The sequence below is a fragment of the Callospermophilus lateralis genome, chromosome 1, assembly GCF_048772815.1.
Source record: "Callospermophilus lateralis isolate mCalLat2 chromosome 1, mCalLat2.hap1, whole genome shotgun sequence".
Classification (NCBI taxonomy): domain Eukaryota; kingdom Metazoa; phylum Chordata; class Mammalia; order Rodentia; family Sciuridae; genus Callospermophilus; species Callospermophilus lateralis.
In genome coordinates, this window is record NC_135305.1 from 7,518,906 (window position 1) to 7,537,306 (window position 18,401).

Sequence of the window (18,401 nt, forward strand, 5' to 3'; positions counted from 1 at the left end):
AGTCTAGTACTAGATCAGATTTATCCATGAGAGCTAATGAGTCAGTAAGAAGTAACCAAAAAACCATATGATTTTTTTTTGAGGAAATAGTGACTGCACTTTAGTTTCTCAGTTACATTTTTTTCATGTTGCACATATAGAGCACAATTTTTCCTATCTCTGGTTGTACACAAAGTGTAGTCGCATCCTTTGTGTCTTCATTCATGTACTTAGGGTAATGATGTGTGATACTGAACACCTAGCCTCCTCGTCTCTCTCCATATTCACAGTTGAATCTGTGTGTTAGAAAAAAGTTGAAAACAGAACACTGTGTTCATTGAGTGCAAAAAGAGGGGGCACCTGGATTTGAACCAGGGACCTCTTGATCTGCAGTCAAATGCTCTACCCCTGAGCTATACCCCCTGCTCTTTATGGGTGTCTAATAAGCACTCTAAAGCTGCCTGGCCACATCCTGGATTTTACCACCTTCACATGTGTGCCTACTGTCAGGCCATGACACATATCATATCCTGGAACATCATTTACACCTACAAATGTAAGTTCCTATACCATTTGCCTGTCTATTAGAATTACTGGCTGTTAGGATGGACATTAGCAAGGGACTGTGATCCCTCCACTCAAAGTTAAAGTTGTAAGATTTCAATCAGAACTAATCAGAAAGACTAGGGGTGGTCTGTATTTTTAGTGAGGGAGCTGGTAATACTGATGTAAATCCAGTCTGGGTGACTCTGATTCAGCAATATGTCGCTCCATAATGTCAACTTTACAGAGCAATTAAGGAAGACCTTCAGAAAAACACACAGATCACTGGCCACAGGAGTCCTCCTTCTGCCAGGTAACTGGTGGCACCAGAGAAACTGACACAGCCTTAGGAAGGGTGGTGCTGAGGGTGAATGGCAAGGAGAACACTGACCAGAGAAAAGACCAGTGTAGGTTTGCCAATAATAAATACACACACACACACACACACACACACACACACACACAAACACAGTCCATCAGGGGACACCTGGATTTGCACCAGGGACCTCTTGGCCTGCAGTCAAATGCTCTGAGCTGTGCCTCCTTGACTGACGGGCTTCCCTTAGCATGTCACCTGTTCCCACGCCCAAGGACTCCATGGTGCACTGTGAGTGCTATTCCTTCCTCCCTGATGGAAACTGCACGTGCACCACAGCCTGACAAGAGACCCCTCTTCAGGCCAGGAGGTCACCTTCCAGTCCCCAGAGGACTCTCACTCATCTGCAGGCTCTTTCCTATCCAGTCTGATTTATGCACATTCTCGATTCCCTCAGTAAATGGAAATCTGCACCTCTCTTTCACTCAGTCCTTGATGTGAGTTGGGAGTAGGCAAGTGGAGCAACCGCAGCCATTGGCCACTTCCAAAATACTGCTTCCTAACAAGTCCGATTTGTCCATTAAGACAAAATCCAGGATATAATGATCTACATTAAATCCAGAGATCTATAAACTTTTAAAGACAATATTTCTGTCCATGACAAATCCCAAGAGCGGAGGAAGTACAAGAATAGAGTTACTTCCGTAAATGTCATGCTTGACAACTGGTCAAAACTGGAAGTACAACAACCTCATAGAAACGGGGTCACAGAAATTCAAATGCCAGGGAAAAATGTCCATGTCTTTCTTCTATCCTATGTTGCTCTGAATCCACCTTCATGATACCAATTTCAGTATTGTCATGTCCACAACTATAATGTATAACGAACCACTCCAAAACTCAGTGCCACAGAAAATAAGGCATTCTAGGATTAGGAGATATTCCCTGATTAAGTTCTGATTCCGTTACCTGGGAGAGGCTTCAGTTCAGAAGTCCTGCATAATGCTTACTAGGTCCCATCGTCTTTGAAGTCTTCCTTTCCCATCATTCTCCTTTGAAATTTCTGAAGTCTTCAGTGAAAATATGTGCTTTCAGTGGATGAGCAGCTTTCTCATCTTGCTTCCCCTGCCCTGTAAATGTTAGAGGACAAGAGGTCTTTGAGCTTCTCAAGGAGTCTTGGTGTTTTTTAATGCAAGTTGCTAATGCTTTTGTCAATACAGCTCTTTTAAAAAACTGGTGGGTTTCCTCTGTTTCCAGTTCCATTTTCCAAAAACCAGAAGTCTGGCAAATCATTTTGATGTTGCATTCCCCAGCTCAATTTTAAGTATTTGGGCTCATCACATTTCTGTGGGATTACACCCTTAATTATCTAGGAACAATTTAACTTGAAAAATACTTGGCACCAACTTAATAATGTTAGTGGTCTTAATAAAGAGTGCGGTGGCTCATACCTATATCCTAGCAACCTGGTAGGTTGAGGCAGTCTCATCAACTTAGTGATGCCCTCGGCTGCTAAAAGCCTGTCTCAAAATAACAGGTAAAAATGGCAAGAGGACAGGGGATTAGCTCAGTGGTAGATTGCTGACTAGTTACGTGAAGCCCTGGGTTCAACCCTCAGTACTGAAAAAAAAAAAAACAAAAGGACTTTTCAAGTAGATCAGTGGTAGACCTACCCCAATAATGCCACTATCAAAAGAACAAGGCACACAGGCTCTTGACTTTCTCTTTTCCCTAAAATGAGTAGTAATGGAGTCACTTTTACTTGGGGGAAACCACTCTCATTCTTCTAAGTAGGCCTCAGTAGGCCTATCTATGTTGCCCTGATATTTGGTTAACAAACAAGTGAGTTCTTTTCGGAACCTAAAGCTTTCTTTTTAAATGCAGTGTGTCCTGGGCAGCACCTGCATTCCACTGTTTGCCCTGCAGTTTTCTCCCCTAAACCTGAAAATTTAGGAATTACTTCCTGCTGCCCAGGTTATCATGGACCACCATCTTTCCTGGCCTGAAGAAGTTTCCTCGCCATTTGTCCAGCTGTCTGGAACAGCGTGCTGGCCACCCAGCTTCATCCAGAAGCCATGACAGGTGCTCGAGGGCTTTGTTAGAGCAGGAGCCCCTTCTACCCAGACTTATTCACAATGTGCTGTGTCGCAAGGCACCCCAGACACCAGTGCCGCTCAGCAGCAAGGATTTGTTCTCGTGCCCAAGGTCTCAGATGGATGGGAACTGTCTAACCTCGGCTGGGCTTGGTCAGGTGGGTTGGTTTTGTCAATCTAAAGTCACAACAGAGATAGAGGCTCTCCAGAGAACTGAAATCACTGGGGAGCAGCTGAGGGTTATAATCCAGGATACACCTGCCAGGACCAATTCTAGGCACACCCAGGGAGGAGAAAGAAGATGGGCTTTGAAGGGTAAAATGAGGAAAGTTACATAAGCTGTTCTGAAACAATTATCTGTGAGTCAGGGACCAGGACTGATGATGAGGGTGATGTCGTCCAAGGAGATCAGCAGTCCTCACAGAAGTGCATTTTGGGTCAGGTTGTGGCGGGCTTTGTGCAAGGTTGTGACTTTAAGGAGTCCTGGTTACTTGTTTAAGCACAGGCCTCTGTGTGAGAGCCCCTCCTTCCTGGCTTCCAGGTTCCATTTCCCGAGGAACTGGCCTACCCGACTCATTTTGGTTCTGGCCAATTTCGGGTCACTTTAAACTTCGGGTCTAGCTGGCCTGGCTTCTCACTGCCAGCTGGGCTCAGGTGTGGCCATGTGTGTTCACTCCAGGGCTCAGGTTCAAAGGCAAGCTACCTGCAGGCAAGTGCTTCTCATGGTAATGGTGGACATGTAGAGGCCAGCCAGCCAAGAGAGGTGCCCTAAAGCTCCCACTTGCCTCCCATCTGCTGGCGTTCCACTGGCCAAAGCCCAGCAAGCTGCACAGTGTGCCACATGTCAATTGATTGACTCAGCTCTAAATCCGCTCTTCCATACCAGCTCTGCCATGGAGACTGCATTCTTGTGTGGCTCCCTCCCATGAGCACCATGTTGGCGGTGATGGGTAAGGGGCACTAGAGGGGTGCTCCAGGAGAGGGGCCTCTCTACTGGGTGAAAACTTCCCCCGGGAATTGCTTCCTGGACCCCACTGCTGGAAGGTCAGTAGTGCTCAGACATGGGCTGCTGCTCTGTCCAGGCACATGCCCAGAGAGTGAAGACCCTTGCTGACCTCACAGTCCCAGCCAGGATTGTGACCACCTCTTTCTAACCGGCCTCAGCCTGCCCCACCTATATGCATGGTTCCCATGCTCTCCAGTGGACACTAGAGCTCAGGTCTCACTTCCTTATGGCTCAACTGTGACCCAGAGGGCTGTGTCCTGCTTGTCTTGTGTCTGCGACCCCACGTGGCAGGAACAGCCAGGGTGTGGGTCAAAACCACTCCTTTCCCATTTAGAGCTGAACCCCAGCTTTGGAGGGATCCTGCCTCCAAATTTATCCTGGCTGGGTCCCACAAGCCAGTGGCTCCTTTAGAGTTATCTAAGCCCTTGGTAGTTACTCTCCTTTCATAGCACAAACCTTTCTAGTAAATATTCCTGTTTAAACTGCTGAGTGATTTCTGTCTCCTGGTCGCTGGGATTGAGACATTTGGCTGAGGAGTGAGGTGCACTCTCGCCTGTGGGAAGGGCCAGAATGAGCAAGGTAAGCACAGGATGTGGACCTGGGAGGCAGAAACCTCGTCGGAGCAGAAAGAGATAGTCCAGTCATCTCTCTGGCCTCCCTCCTGTCACTGCCCTTCCCCTGGGGAGGCTCCCTGATGCTCCACATGGGTGATCCCCTGCCGTGGGATGGAGGTGTAAAGGTCGGGCGAGCCTCGGAGGAAGAGACCACCAAGAGACTGTCTCATGCAACAGCAAAGGGTTTATTTGGGGTCCAGCATGCTGGGGCTCAGAGCTCACTAGAGCAAAAAGAGATAGAGCAAAGAGCCCTGAGAACCGCTTAAGCAGAGCTTATATACTTTCCTTGGAGAGGGCAGGGAGGGAAGTTACATTCTGCAGTTTGGCAGTTGGGGACAGCACATTCTGGGAACAAGATTAGCAAACAGTTCGCAGTTGGGGACAGCACATTTTGGGAACAAGATTTCAACAGTGTTTTGTTAAGCATACAGAAAAACGGAGTGACAAGTACCTATTTTATTAACCTTTCAGAGAGAGAACAAGAGGATGGACTGGGAACACAGCTGTGCTCTGGGGAGGAGGAGACAGATTTTTTTTCTCCTCTTGACTGACGGTAAGAAGAGATAAAGACAGAACAACAGGAGGATGCTGAAGGCCTCACACCACACAGCCTTGATCTTCCCAGCCAAGAAGGAAATGAGGTCTCCTAAAGAGAGCAAAGGAGGGCTGGGCTGGGGCTCAGTGGCAGAGCACTTGCCTGGCATGTGTGAGGCACTGGGTTCGATTGCTCACTAACAGAAGTCAAGGTCACATTGCCACAGATTTGCACGGCACCTTTTGTCTGGCTGTATAGTTGACCTCAGCAAAGACTGGCTACCCCAGAGCAAAGGTGGAAATGGCCACTGGCATTTGCATCCATAGAACCAGGGGTTACTATTCTCATATCAGATAAAGTGGATTTCAAGCCAAAATTAATCAAAAAAAACAAAGAAGTTCATTTCATAATGCTTAAGGGAATCAAAAAACAAGAGATAATGATCATAAATATTTATGCCCAAAAACAGTGGAGTATCTACACATGACAGTACAATGACCTTGACATATCATACATTTGGATCAGATGGGATATAATTTCTCATTTTTCTGAGTGTACAGGTTGCAGAATCGTATTGGTCATGCAGTCACATATATACACGCAATATATATGATAATGTCTGGTTCATTGTACTGTCATGTGTAAGTAATTAAAACAAATAAAAAATAATATAAAGAAAAAAATGGAGTATCTATGTACAGCAAACAAACCCTTCTCAGAGATAGACCTGAGTTCATCCCACCACCACCAGCAGACACCCACTGGAGCTCAGGCCCAGCCCAGATCCACCTTGCCAACCTGCTCAGGAGCCAGGGTCCAGGGTAGGTCTGGGCCTGCCCCCCCACACTACCACCTGTGAGCCCAGGTCTGACCCACTTCCATCTTGAGACACTGCAGACATTCCTATAGCCTCCCTCATGCAGTAGCCTCTACCTTGGGACAACAGACAGGGAGTAGAAGCAGCTGCAGCTTGGAGAGTCATTGCAAAGCCAGTGTAAGGCCCACCCTTTCAGCCCCATCTCTGAAAGACAGTGCATCCATCTTGGGGCACCTCCACTGCTATCTCAAGTTACCTCCTTCTATGGCAGTAGCATCCATTCTGGGACACCGGCAGGGTCTGGAAGCCCAACACCAAGGTGAGATACAGATAATCTGCACAGATACTACAAGATTATAGGGTAGAAACCGTAATACCTCAGATCCACACTGCAAGTAAGGAAATCACATAGACAACATGAAAAAACAAGGGAGGAAAGTGCCCCAAACAAACCAGGATACTACAATAGCAGAACCCATGGACAGTGCAGTTGATGAAATGTCAGAGAAGAAGTTCAGAAGGTTCATAATTAAACAGACCTGTGAATTAAAGAATGGCCTAAATGGGCAAATACAGGTAAAAACTGATACGGCAACAAAGACAAAGAGAGCTAATACAGGCAACCATTGATGATACCAATCAACAGATAAGGGAGCAAACACAGGCATCCATTGATCACACCAACAAAGAAATAAGGGAGCAAATACAGGTAGCAAAAGATTACTTCTAGAAAGAGATACAGATTCTGAAATCGGAAATCCTTGAAATGAAGGAAACAATAAACAAACAAACAAACAACAACAACAAAAACCTCAATAGAAAACATCACCAGCAGACTAGATCACTTGGGAGAAAGAACATCAGATAATGAAGACAAAGTATACAAACTGGAAAATAAAGTTGGCCACACAGTGAAGATGGTAAGGAACCATGAGCAGAACATCCAAGAATTATGGGACAGCATCAAAAGACCAAATATAAGTGTTACTAGGATAGAGGAAGGCACAGAATTTCAAATCAAAGGAATGCACAATCTCTTCAATTAGATAATATCAGAAAATTTCCCAAGCATGAAGAATGAATTGGAAAATCAAATACAAGAGTCTTACAGGACACCAAATCTACAAAAATACAACAGGTCTACACCAAGGCACATTATAATGAAAATGCCTAGCATACAGAAAAAGGATAGAATCTTAAAGGCCACAAGAGACAGAAATCAGATCACATATAGGGGGAGATCAATTCGTATTTCGGAAGATTTTTCAACCCAGACCCTCAAAGCCAGGAGATCCTGGAAAATATACCAAGCTCTAAAAGTAAATGGATGCCAATCAAGAATCTTATTTCCAGCAAAATTAAGCTTTAGATTTGATGATGTAATAAAAACATTCCACGATAAACAAAAGTTAAAATAATTTACAACTAGAAAACTGGCACTACAGAACATCCTCAGCAAAATATTCCATGAAGAGGAAATGAAAAACAATAATAAAAATCAGCAAAGGGAAGTATTACACTAAAGGAAAAGTTAATCAAAGGAGAAACCAAGTCAAGTTAAATACCAAAAATAAATAAAAATGGCTAGGAATACAAATAATTTCTCAACAATAACCCTGAATGTTAATGGCCTAAACTCACCAATCAAAAAACATAGACTGGCAGATTGGATTTTAAAAAAGACCCAACAATGCTACCTCCAAGAGACTCATCTCATAGGAAAAGACATCTACAAACTGAAGGTGAAAGGTTGGGAAAAATCATACTACTCACATGGACTGCAGAAGCAAGCAGGGGTTTCTATCCTCATATCAAATAAAGTAGACTTCAAACTAAAGTCAACCAAAAGGATAAAGAAGGATATTTCATATTGCTTAAGGGAATCATTCATCAATAAGACATATCAATTATATATATATATATATCCCAAGCAATGGATCATCTATGTTCATCAAACAAACTCTTTTCAAGTTCAAGAGTCAAATAGACCACAACACAATAATTCTGGGTAACTTTAACACACCTCTTTCACCACTAGATAGATCTTCCAAATAAAAGTTGAACAAAGAAACTATAGAACTCAATAATGTAATCAATAACTTAGGCTTAACTGACATTATAGAATATTTCATCCTTCAACAAGTGAGTACACTTTCTTCTCAGCAGCACATGGATCCTTCTCTAAAATAGACCATAGATTATGCCACAAAGCAACTCTTAGCAAATATAAAAAAGTAGAGATACTACCCTGCATTAAGATCATAATGGAATGAAATTAGAACTCAGGGATAAAATAAAAAATAAAAGCTACCCCAACACCTGGAGACTAAATAATATGCTACTGAATGAACAATGGGTTGCAAAAGACATCAAGGAGGAGATTAAAAAATTCTTAAAACACAGATACACATATCGAAATCTCTGGGACACTATGAAGGCAGTTCTAAGAGGAAAGTTCTTTGGATGAAGTTCATTCTTTAAAATAAGAAAAAGTTGACAAATAAATGACTTAACACTACATCTCAAAGCCCTAGAAAAACAAGAACAAGTCTACACCAAAAGCAGAAGACAGGAAATAATTAAAATTAGAACTGAAATCAATGAAATTAAAACAAAAGAAACAATTAAGAAAATTGACAAAACAAAAAGTTGGTTCTTTGAAAAAAAAAATGATGAACCCTTAGCCATGCTAATAAAGAGAAGGAGGGAGAAAACTCAAATTACTAATATACATGATGAAAAAGGAAATATCACAATAGACACTACAGAAATACAGAAGATAATTAGAAATTATTTTGAAAACTTGTGCTCCAATGAAATAGAAAATATCAGAGCATTGACAAATTTCTAGAGTCATGATTTGCCCAAATTGAATCAGGATGATATATACGTTTTAAACAGATCAATTTCAAGTGATAAAATAGAAGATGCCATCAGAAGCCTACCAACTAAGAAAAGTCCAGGACCAGATAGATACACAGCTGAGTTCTGTAAGACCTTCAAAGAAGAACTAATACCAATACTACTAAATTTATTTCAGGAAATAAAAAAAGAGGGAACACTTCCAAACTCATTCTATGAGGCTAATATCACCCTGATTCCAAAACCAGACAAAGACACATCAAAGAAAGAAAACTTCAGATCAATATCTCTAATGAACATAGATGCAAAAATTCTGGTAAATTGAATACAAAACATATCAAAAAGATAATGTACCACAATCAAGTGGAATTCATCCCAGGGATGCAAGGTTTGTTCAAAATATAGAAATTAATAAATGTAATTCATCACATCAATAGACTTAAAGATAAGAACCATATGATCATCTCAATAGATGCAGAAAAAGCATTTGTCAAAATACAGCACCCTTTCATGTTCAAAACACTAGAAAAACTAGGGACAAACAGGAACATATCTCAATGTCATAAAAGCTATCTATGCTAAGCCCCAGGTAAATATCATTCTAAATGGAGAAAAATTGAAAGCATTCCCTCTAAAAAGTGGAATAAGACAGGGATGCCCTCTTTCACCACTTCTTTTTAATATAGTTCTTGAAACTCTAGCCAGAGCAATTAGATAGATGAAAGAAATTAAAGGGATACAATAGGAAAACAAGAACACAGATTAGCACTGTTTGCCGATGATATGACTCTATACCTAGAAGACCCAAAAAATTCCACCAGAAAACTTCTAGAACTAGTAAATAAATTCAGCAAAGTAGCAAGATACAAAAATCAACACCTATAAATCAAAGGCATTTCTGTATATCAGTGACAAATCCTCTGAAATGGAAATGAGAAAAACTACCCCATTTACAATAGCCTCAAAATAAATAAATAAATAAAATATTTAAGAATCAAACTAACAAAAAAGGTGAAAGACCTCTACAACAAAAACTACAGAATGCTAAAGAAAGAAATTAAAGAAGACCTTAGAAGATAGAAAGATCTCCCTTGTTCTTGCATATGCAGAATTAACATTTTCAAAATGACCATACTTCCAAGAGCACTATACAGATTGAATGCAATTCCAATCAAAATCCCAATGACATTCCTCATAGAAATAGAAGAAGCAATCATGAATTTCATCTGGAAAAGTAAGAGACCCAGAATAGCTAAAGCAATACTTAACAAGAAGAGTAAAGCAGGTGGCGTCACTATACCAGATCTTAAACTATACTACAGAGCAATTGTAACAAAAACAGCATGGCATTAGCATCAAAATATACTGGTAGATCAATGATACAGAATAGAGAACACAGAGACAAACCCTCATATTACAGTTTATCTAATATTATACAAAGGCACCAAAAACATATATTGGAGAAAAGATAGCCTCTTCAGCAAATGGTGCTGGGAAAACTGGAAATCCATATGCAACAAATTGAAATTAAACCCCTAACTTTCACCATGCACAAAACTCAAAGTCGATCAAGGACTTAGGAATTAAACCAGAGACACTGCATCTAATAGATGAAAAAGTAGGCTCAAATCTTCATCATGTCAGATTAGGCCCCAACTTCCTTAATAAGACTCCTATAGTGAAAGAATTAATATCAAGAATCAATAAATGGGATGGATTCAAACTAAAATGCTTTTTCTCAGCAAAAGAAACAATCAATGATGTCAATAGAGAGCCTATAATTTGGGGACAAATTTTTACCACACGCATGACAGATAGAGCACTAATCTCTAGGATATGTAAAGAACCCAAAAATCTTAACACCAAAAAGATGAATAACCCAATCAATAAATTGACCAAGGACCTGAATAGACACTTCTAAGAAGAAGATGCACAATCAATCAGCAAATATATGAAAAAATGGTCAACATCTCTAGCAATTAGAGAAACGCAAATCAAAACTACTCTAAGATTTCATCTCACTCCACTCAGAATGGCAGCTATTAAGCATATAACAACAGTAAGTGTTAGTGAGGATGTGGGGGAAAGGTACACTCATACACTGCTGGTAGGACTGCAAATTGGTGCAGCCAATATGGAAAGCAGTATAGAGATTCATTGTGAAACTATGAATCTTTGACCCAGCTATCCCACTCCTTGGTTTCTACCCAAAGGACTTAAAAACAGCATATTACAGGGACACAGCCACATCAATGTTTAAGGCGCACAATTCATAATAGCTAAACTGTGGAACCAACCTAGATCCCTTCAGCAGATGAATGGATAAATGAAGTGTGGTATATATACACAATGGAATATGATTCAGCATTAAAAGAGAATAAAATCATGGCATTTGCAGGTAAATAGATGGAGTTGGATAATATAATGCTAAGTGAAGTTAGCCAATCCCAAAAAACCAAATGCCAAATGTTTTCTCTGATTTAAGGATGCTGATTCATAATGTGGTTGGGGGCAGGGATGGGGGGAGACGACATGGTGAGAGGATTAGATGAATTCTAGATAGGGCAAAGGTATGGGAGGGAAAGGAGGGAGCATGAGGGTAGGAAAGACGATGGAATGAGATGGACATCATTACCCTAAGTATATGTTGGAAGACGCGAGTGGTGTGACTCTACTTTGTGTTCAACCAGAGATATGAAAAATTGTGCTCTACATGTATAATATAAATCGCAATGCATTCTGCTGTCACATATAACCAATTAAAATTTAAAAAATTTTTAAAAACTCTTTTCAACATTAAGAATCTATTATCATATACAACTAAAAAGAAAAAAAATTTTCAAAAGAATCGAGTAGAACATAATACAACAGTACTGGGAGGTTAAACACACCTCTCTTATCACTGGATAAAGCATTCAAACACTAAATAAAGATGCTACAGAACTAAAAAACACAATTAATAATTTGAACTTAACAGACATATAGAATATTTCATCCATCAATGTCTGAATTCACTCTCTTCTAAATACCACATGGAATATTTTCTAAAGCAGACCATATTTTAGGACAAAGCATACCTTAACAAATAAAAAAACAGAAAATACCTTCATTCTATCAGATCATAATGGAATGAAATTAGAAATCTACAACAAAGATAAGATCAAAAAAATCAAAATCACTCTAATTCCTGGAGACTTAATAATACACTTTTGAATGATGATTGGCTAACAGAAGAAATTAGAAGGAAATTTTTAAAATTCTTAGAGGTAAATGAGACTCATGACACAACATGTCAAAACATTTGGCACAGTATGGAGGCGGTTCTCAAAGCATTGAGCTCATACTTCAAAGGAACAGAAAGACCAAACAAATAATCTAACATTACATCTCTATAAAAAGCCCTATAAAAGTAAGTCCCATAAAAGTAAGAACAAATTAACACCCAAACCAGTAGAAGACAAGAAATAATTTAGATCAAAGCTTAAATCAGTGAAATTCAGTGAGCACTGACTGTAACTGGATGGGAACCCTCCTGACATCTGCAGCCTCCGTCAGATCTTCATCTTCTCATTTGGCTTGTCCTTATTAGCACAGTCTCAGCCCTGTCCCCCATCCTAGACTGGCAATTAGGGACCTGGGAATGCAGAAATGCATCTCATCACATAGTGACCAGCTCTGGGCCAAACCCAGCATGATTTTTCCTTGACTATGAACAAAAGATGAAAGTGGGGTGTGCAGGGGTAGAAGAAAAGAAGATGCACAGGGAAGTGGGAAGGAAGCCACTCCAAGTGGCTTCTGAGACCTGCTGTGTGTGCACTGTACTTATGAAGTGGGGGACTTCAAGTCAAGGTGGTCTTGGAGCTCTTGGGAGATGATCATAGGGTAGTAGGGTTGAGGACATAGGCCCTATACATAAAAGGAATATCATTGTGACCCCATGTCATGGAGCTCCGAGAAGCAGGATCTAAGGTGGTTTCAATAAATGCCAAGCAATGTCACCAGTGTCACTCATGACCCATCTAAGAGGTACCTGGTTAAGGTAGCTACCAAAATAGTACATAAATGAGGGGGCACCTGGATTTGAACCAGGGACCTCTTGATCTGCAGTCAAATGCTCTACCCCTGAGCTATACCCCCACTTAAGTGGAACCTCTCATTACCTTCTCTTTATCCAGGGCAGTGCACCCAGGCTACTGTGATTTATAATGCAGTTTTCTATGCATGTTCTAGCAAGTGATAGCTTTCTCCACTGAAGTCTGTTCTCCTCTCTTGCATCTCCAACCTTAACTACACCCTCTCAGCTCCTCTCCCTTCTCAGACTGAGCTGGTGGAACCACCTTTGCACCTGGGAAGCACATCTGACCCCAGCATTTCCCTAAGTCCACACACAGTGATCAGACAAGAGCTGCTGGCCCTGGTCTTCAAAGAACCTCACACACAGCTGAGGAAGAGGCTTCTCCATACTCCAAGGCCTCAAGGGGAAGGGGGTGCTCGTTATTTCACTCCATTTCTCATTCCCTCAACATACAATCATAGAGCTTGTAAGGTGCTAGACCCTGTCATCCATGTTGAGGTCAGAGACACAGGGAAGATATAGTCCTTGTTCCTCAAAGAGTCTTGATCCAAACAAAAGAGAAATCAGGAACAAAATGTTTCCACAGAGGTCTCAGGGAGAAAGGAGCCCTACTCAGGCATCAGGGGGATCTTCCTGGAGGATCCATTGCATGGAAGGACAGCCTGTGACACAGCATGACCAGCCATGCCCTAGAGTAACCTCACAGTTGCCCTACTGCTGTCTCCTTCTGGAGAGGATGACACAGATGTGGACTGAGCAGAATCCACAGCCCAAGGGGTATATATTGAAGTTCATGCCCGTGACACTGCAGGGGGATAAGAGCTTATATAGATGACTTGGGTCATTATGTAACTCATGGTCATTTACTACTTCAGAAAATATTATCTCTGGCATCTAAAAGATGATTCTAGCAAGGGGGCACCTGGATTTGAACCAGGGACCTCTTGATCTGCAGTCAAATGCTCTACCCCTGAGCTATACCCCCTGCTGCTATGTATTTGTAATAAGCACCTTAAACCTGGATGGCCACACCCTGGATTCTCCACCTAGAGATGTGCGCTTGCTAGTGTCTGCCTTCATAGCTTCCTTCCTGCTAGGCCACACCCCTTCCTGTCTACACACCTGTAGGTGTAATTAACACCCTTCCTAGAGGCGGAGTGGGCATAAAAATGATGGATGTCTGCAGCAGGAACCTCCTTCACTCTCAACTAGAGAAACCAGACCATAGAGCAGGCTGCTCAGCAGACTCTCTAGAGGTGAGGATGGGGCCTGGGATGGGCATGAGCAGACATTCTTGATTCCTCCCTGACAACCCCTAATCCAACCCTCTGAGAAGGGATGGAGGGATCACCTCTGCCTCTAGCGGATCCATGTGGGATTCTGACTCACTGACAGTTTGGAGGTACTCATTTAATCTGCACCTATGTTAGTCAGCTCTTCATCACTGTGACCAAAATACCTGACAAGAACAACTTAAAGGAAACAGCTTAAAAGTGTATTTAAGGCTCCCCATTTTGGAGGTGTAATCTGTGATCATAAGACTAAAATGTTCTGGGCCTTAGTGGAGGCAGAACATCATGGGAGAAGTTGATGGTGCAGGAAAGATGCTGGCTTGTGGCAGCCAGAAAGCAGAGACAGCAAGTGAGGCACCAGGGACAAAATACAAACCCCAAGGGCATGTCCCAAATCATCACTTCCTTTTGCTACTCCTCAATGCCTAGAGTCAGTTAGACTCTTCAGATTATTAATTTACTAAATGGACTAATGTGCTTTTGGGTTACAGTTCTCATAATCAAATTATTATTTACCTCTGAACATTCCTGCACTAATTCTGGAGATTTGGGGGACACTGGAGATACAAACCATGACAGTGCCCTTGCATGCCATAGACCTGATTAGAGACGGAGTCACAGTGGAGACCACATTGATGATGAAGCCTTCTGTTCACAAACGCTCTGGACCAGGGGATGAACTGCTCATTTGCTTCTCCTCTTCCTCCCCCGTCTCTCTCCATTTTCTCAATCCTTCAAGGTTCACAAAGAAGGAGCCTGAAGAGGAGATCCATCCCACTGAAAGGTGAAGAAGTGGGAGTCCAGAGTCCCACAGTCCCTGGAGCATGAACAGGACAGCAGCTGCAAACATGTGGTGGGTATGTTTAGGAGGGGCCAGCAGGTGACAGCGTCTTGAACCAAGGGCTGCCCACTGTGCAGACAATTGCTTAGCCCCAAGTTATCCCCGCATCCCTGTTCAGTCCTCCCTGATTAACACTGAGCCGCAGTCAGTGATCCAGGACGGATGCTCGTGTCTCTTTGCTCTAGAGAACTGGAGGGAACTGCCTGCCCTCACTCAGGCCTCACTCTCACCTCGAGCTGGCCCTGTCCTTCCCCAGAGACCTGTGTCACCACACCCAAGAATTCCACGGGACACTAGAAGTTTCACTCATTCTTAGTCAACTATGGAAACTGCAGATGCACCACAAACTGAGTAGAGGTCCCTCTCCTTCAGGCCATGGGTTCACCTTTCATTACCCAGAGGACGTTCGCTTGTCCCCATCCCGATTGCAGACACAACCTGAATTCCTTTCATACACTGAAGTCCCCTTTTCTCCCCTCATTCGGTAGCTGATGGGTGCTGGGAGGCAAGTGTAGGGGTCATGCTGTTAGTCAGCCACTTCCACAATACTGCTTCACAACTAATATCCCCCAAATTTCATCATACAAAATAAGTATTTATTCTCAGATGCTTAGATTGGCAGATTGGATGTCATTCAGTTGGTCTGGGCTGGGCTCAGATGGCTCTGCTTCAAGCTGTGGCTCCTCTGCACCTGTCCTCTCTTGTGAGTTGGGTTTGTGTCTGTGCCATGAGTGTTCATTCTGGGCTCCCAGCCCGAGGAGCAGCAGCAGGTAGGGGGCACTTTCACGGCTGTGGCAGAAATGCAAAGGGGCAAGCCCAACTACCTTTCCAAGCAGGTTTTCATCCTGTCTCTTGTCACATACCACCAGCTCATTGGTGAAAGCAAGGCACAGGATAAGCCCTAGTTCAAGAGCAGGTTCCATCTCTAATGAAAGATCCATAAAGTCTCATGGCAAATGGCCAGATACAGGAATAAGCAGAAACTGCCCGCTGTGTCAGAACCACTTGCAAAATATACTCACCTCTCTCCAAGGCTCCAAAGCCTGAGTTTTCCAAATGCTCTCAGAAATCTGCACTACAATTCCTGAAGCTCTGGTTTCTTTTTCCCCCATATTTTTATTGGTGCATGAGAATTGCACATAGTGGTTGGATTGTTGTAACAATTCATACATCCACAAAATACAACAATTAATTTGCCAGTATCATCCCCTAGTGTTTTCTCTTTCCCTCCTTTCCTCCTTCTCTCTGGTTTCTTTCTGCTACTCCATTGCTTTCCCTTTGATTTTCATGACACCCCCCACAACCTTCCATTTCCCTTTTCTCTGTATCTTCCATGTATGTGAGAAAACATATGACCTTGGACTTGTTGAGTTTGGGCTTATTTTGCTTAATACAATATTCTCAAATCCATTTTCCTGCATATATCATTATTTCATTCTTCTATGGCTGAATAAAACTTCATTGCATATATATGCCACATTTTCTTTATATTTTCAAGTACCAAGTTCCATAGTATGGTTTTTGTGAATTGTGCTGCTATAAACATGGATATGCATCTATCACTATAGTATTTTCATTTTAATTCTTCAGGATAAATGCCAAGGAGTGGTATAGCTAGGTCATATAATGATTACATGCCTAGTCTTTTGAGGAAACTCCACACTCATTTCCACAGTGTTTGTACTAATTTACAATCCCACCAACAGTGTAAAAGTATTCCTTTTTCTCCACAGTCTTTCCAGGACTTACTATTGTTTATATTCTTGATGGCTATCATTCTAACTCAGTGTAGTTTTGATTTACATTTCTCTAATTGATAAGGATGGCAATCATTTTATAATATTTTTATCAGCCATTTGTATTTATTCTTTTGAGAAGTGGCTGTTTAGTTCATTTCCCCCATTTATTAATTGGTTTATTTGTGGGGTTTCTTTTGAGTTCTTTATATATTCTTGATATTGATTTCTGATCTAATTCCTTGATTTTTTATTCATTTTGAGTTGACTTGGTACAGGGTGAGAAATAAGGATCTAGTGTCATTCTTCTATGTATAGAGAATCATTTCTCACTGTACCACTTGTCAAAAAGACCATCTTCTCTCCAGTGTATGTTTTTCACACCTTTGTGATGGATCAGATGACTATATCTGGGTATATTTGTCTCTGTGTCTTCTATTCTGTTCCATTGGTCTATATGTCTATTTTATGTCAGTACCATGCAGTTTTTATTTTTATATCTCTGTAATATAATTTATTTGCTTTTTTCAGCTTAGAATTGCTTTGGTTATTCTGGATCTTTTATACTTACAGATGAATTTTATGACTGTTTTTCCTACTTTTGTGAAGAATATCATTGATATTTTGATGAGGATTTCATTGAATCTGCATGTTACTATTGATAAAACAGCCATTTTAACCATACTAATTGTGCCTATCCTTGAACATGGAGTTCTTTCCATCCTCTTGTGTCTTGTGTTCTACTTTTTTCTTCAGTGTTCTATGGTTTTCATTGTAGGGGTCTTTTACCTCCTTGGTTAGATTTATTCTTAAGCTGGTGGTGTTTGAGACTATTTTGAATGGGATTATTTTCCTGATTTCTCTTGCAGCAGATTCATTATTGGTGTATAGGAAAGCTCTTTATTTATATATGTTGATTTTGTAACCTGCTACTTATTTGCTTTTTAGGTCTAGCCACCTTCTGGTGGAGCTTCTTGGATCTTCTATGTATATAATCATATTTATTTGTAAATAGTGATAATTTGACTTCTTCTTTTCCTATTTTTATCCCTATTATTTCCTTCTCTTGCCTCATTGCTCTGGCTAGAATGTCTAAGTGCTATATTAAAGTATTGAATATGGGTGCTGAGAGTGGATATCTTGTCATGTTGAAGATTTTAAGGAAATTTTTTCAGTTTTTTTCCCACTTGCTGTGATGTTGGCTTTGGGTTTATCATATATAGCTTTTATGATATTTATATATAGATTCCTTCTATCCCTAATTTCTTCAGTTTTTTATTTTCATTAATGGTTGAATTTTATTGAAAACTTCCTGTGCATCAACTGAGACAATATATGATTTTTATTTATGTGGTGACTTATATTTATTGATTTGCATATGTTAAATCATCCTGCACCCTGCAATAAAACAACTTGGATATCATGTACAAACTTCTTAATGTATTGTTGAAGATGATTTGTATTTTAGTAAGAATTTTTGCTTTAAGCTCCTTTGACATATTGATGTGTAGCTCTCTTTCTTTGATGTATTCTTATTTGGTTTTGGCATGTGGGTGATACTGGCTCCACTGAATTAAATTGGAAGTGTTCATTCTCTTTCTATTTCATGAAATAATTTGAGTAGCATTGGTATTAGTTCTTTAAAGATCTAATAAAATTCAGCTGAAAATTCATCTGGTCCTGGACTTTCCT

The 18,401-nt window shown here is 41.1% G+C and overlaps 1 protein-coding gene and 3 non-coding genes across 4 annotated transcripts in view; 1 reads left to right on the plus strand and 3 right to left on the minus strand.

Moving 5' to 3' along the window:
• Positions 1–18,401, plus strand: part of Znf777 (zinc finger protein 777) — a 217,206-nt gene that overhangs the window by 34,394 nt on the left and 164,411 nt on the right. The gene's annotated exons all lie outside the window — the stretch shown is intronic.
• On the minus strand, positions 331–402 carry Trnac-gca (transfer RNA cysteine (anticodon GCA)). Its single transcript has one exon. It is a non-coding gene; the product is annotated as a tRNA-Cys (tRNA).
• On the minus strand, positions 12,831–12,902 carry Trnac-gca (transfer RNA cysteine (anticodon GCA)). Its single transcript has one exon. It is a non-coding gene; the product is annotated as a tRNA-Cys (tRNA).
• Positions 13,754–13,825, minus strand: Trnac-gca (transfer RNA cysteine (anticodon GCA)). Its single transcript has one exon. It is a non-coding gene; the product is annotated as a tRNA-Cys (tRNA).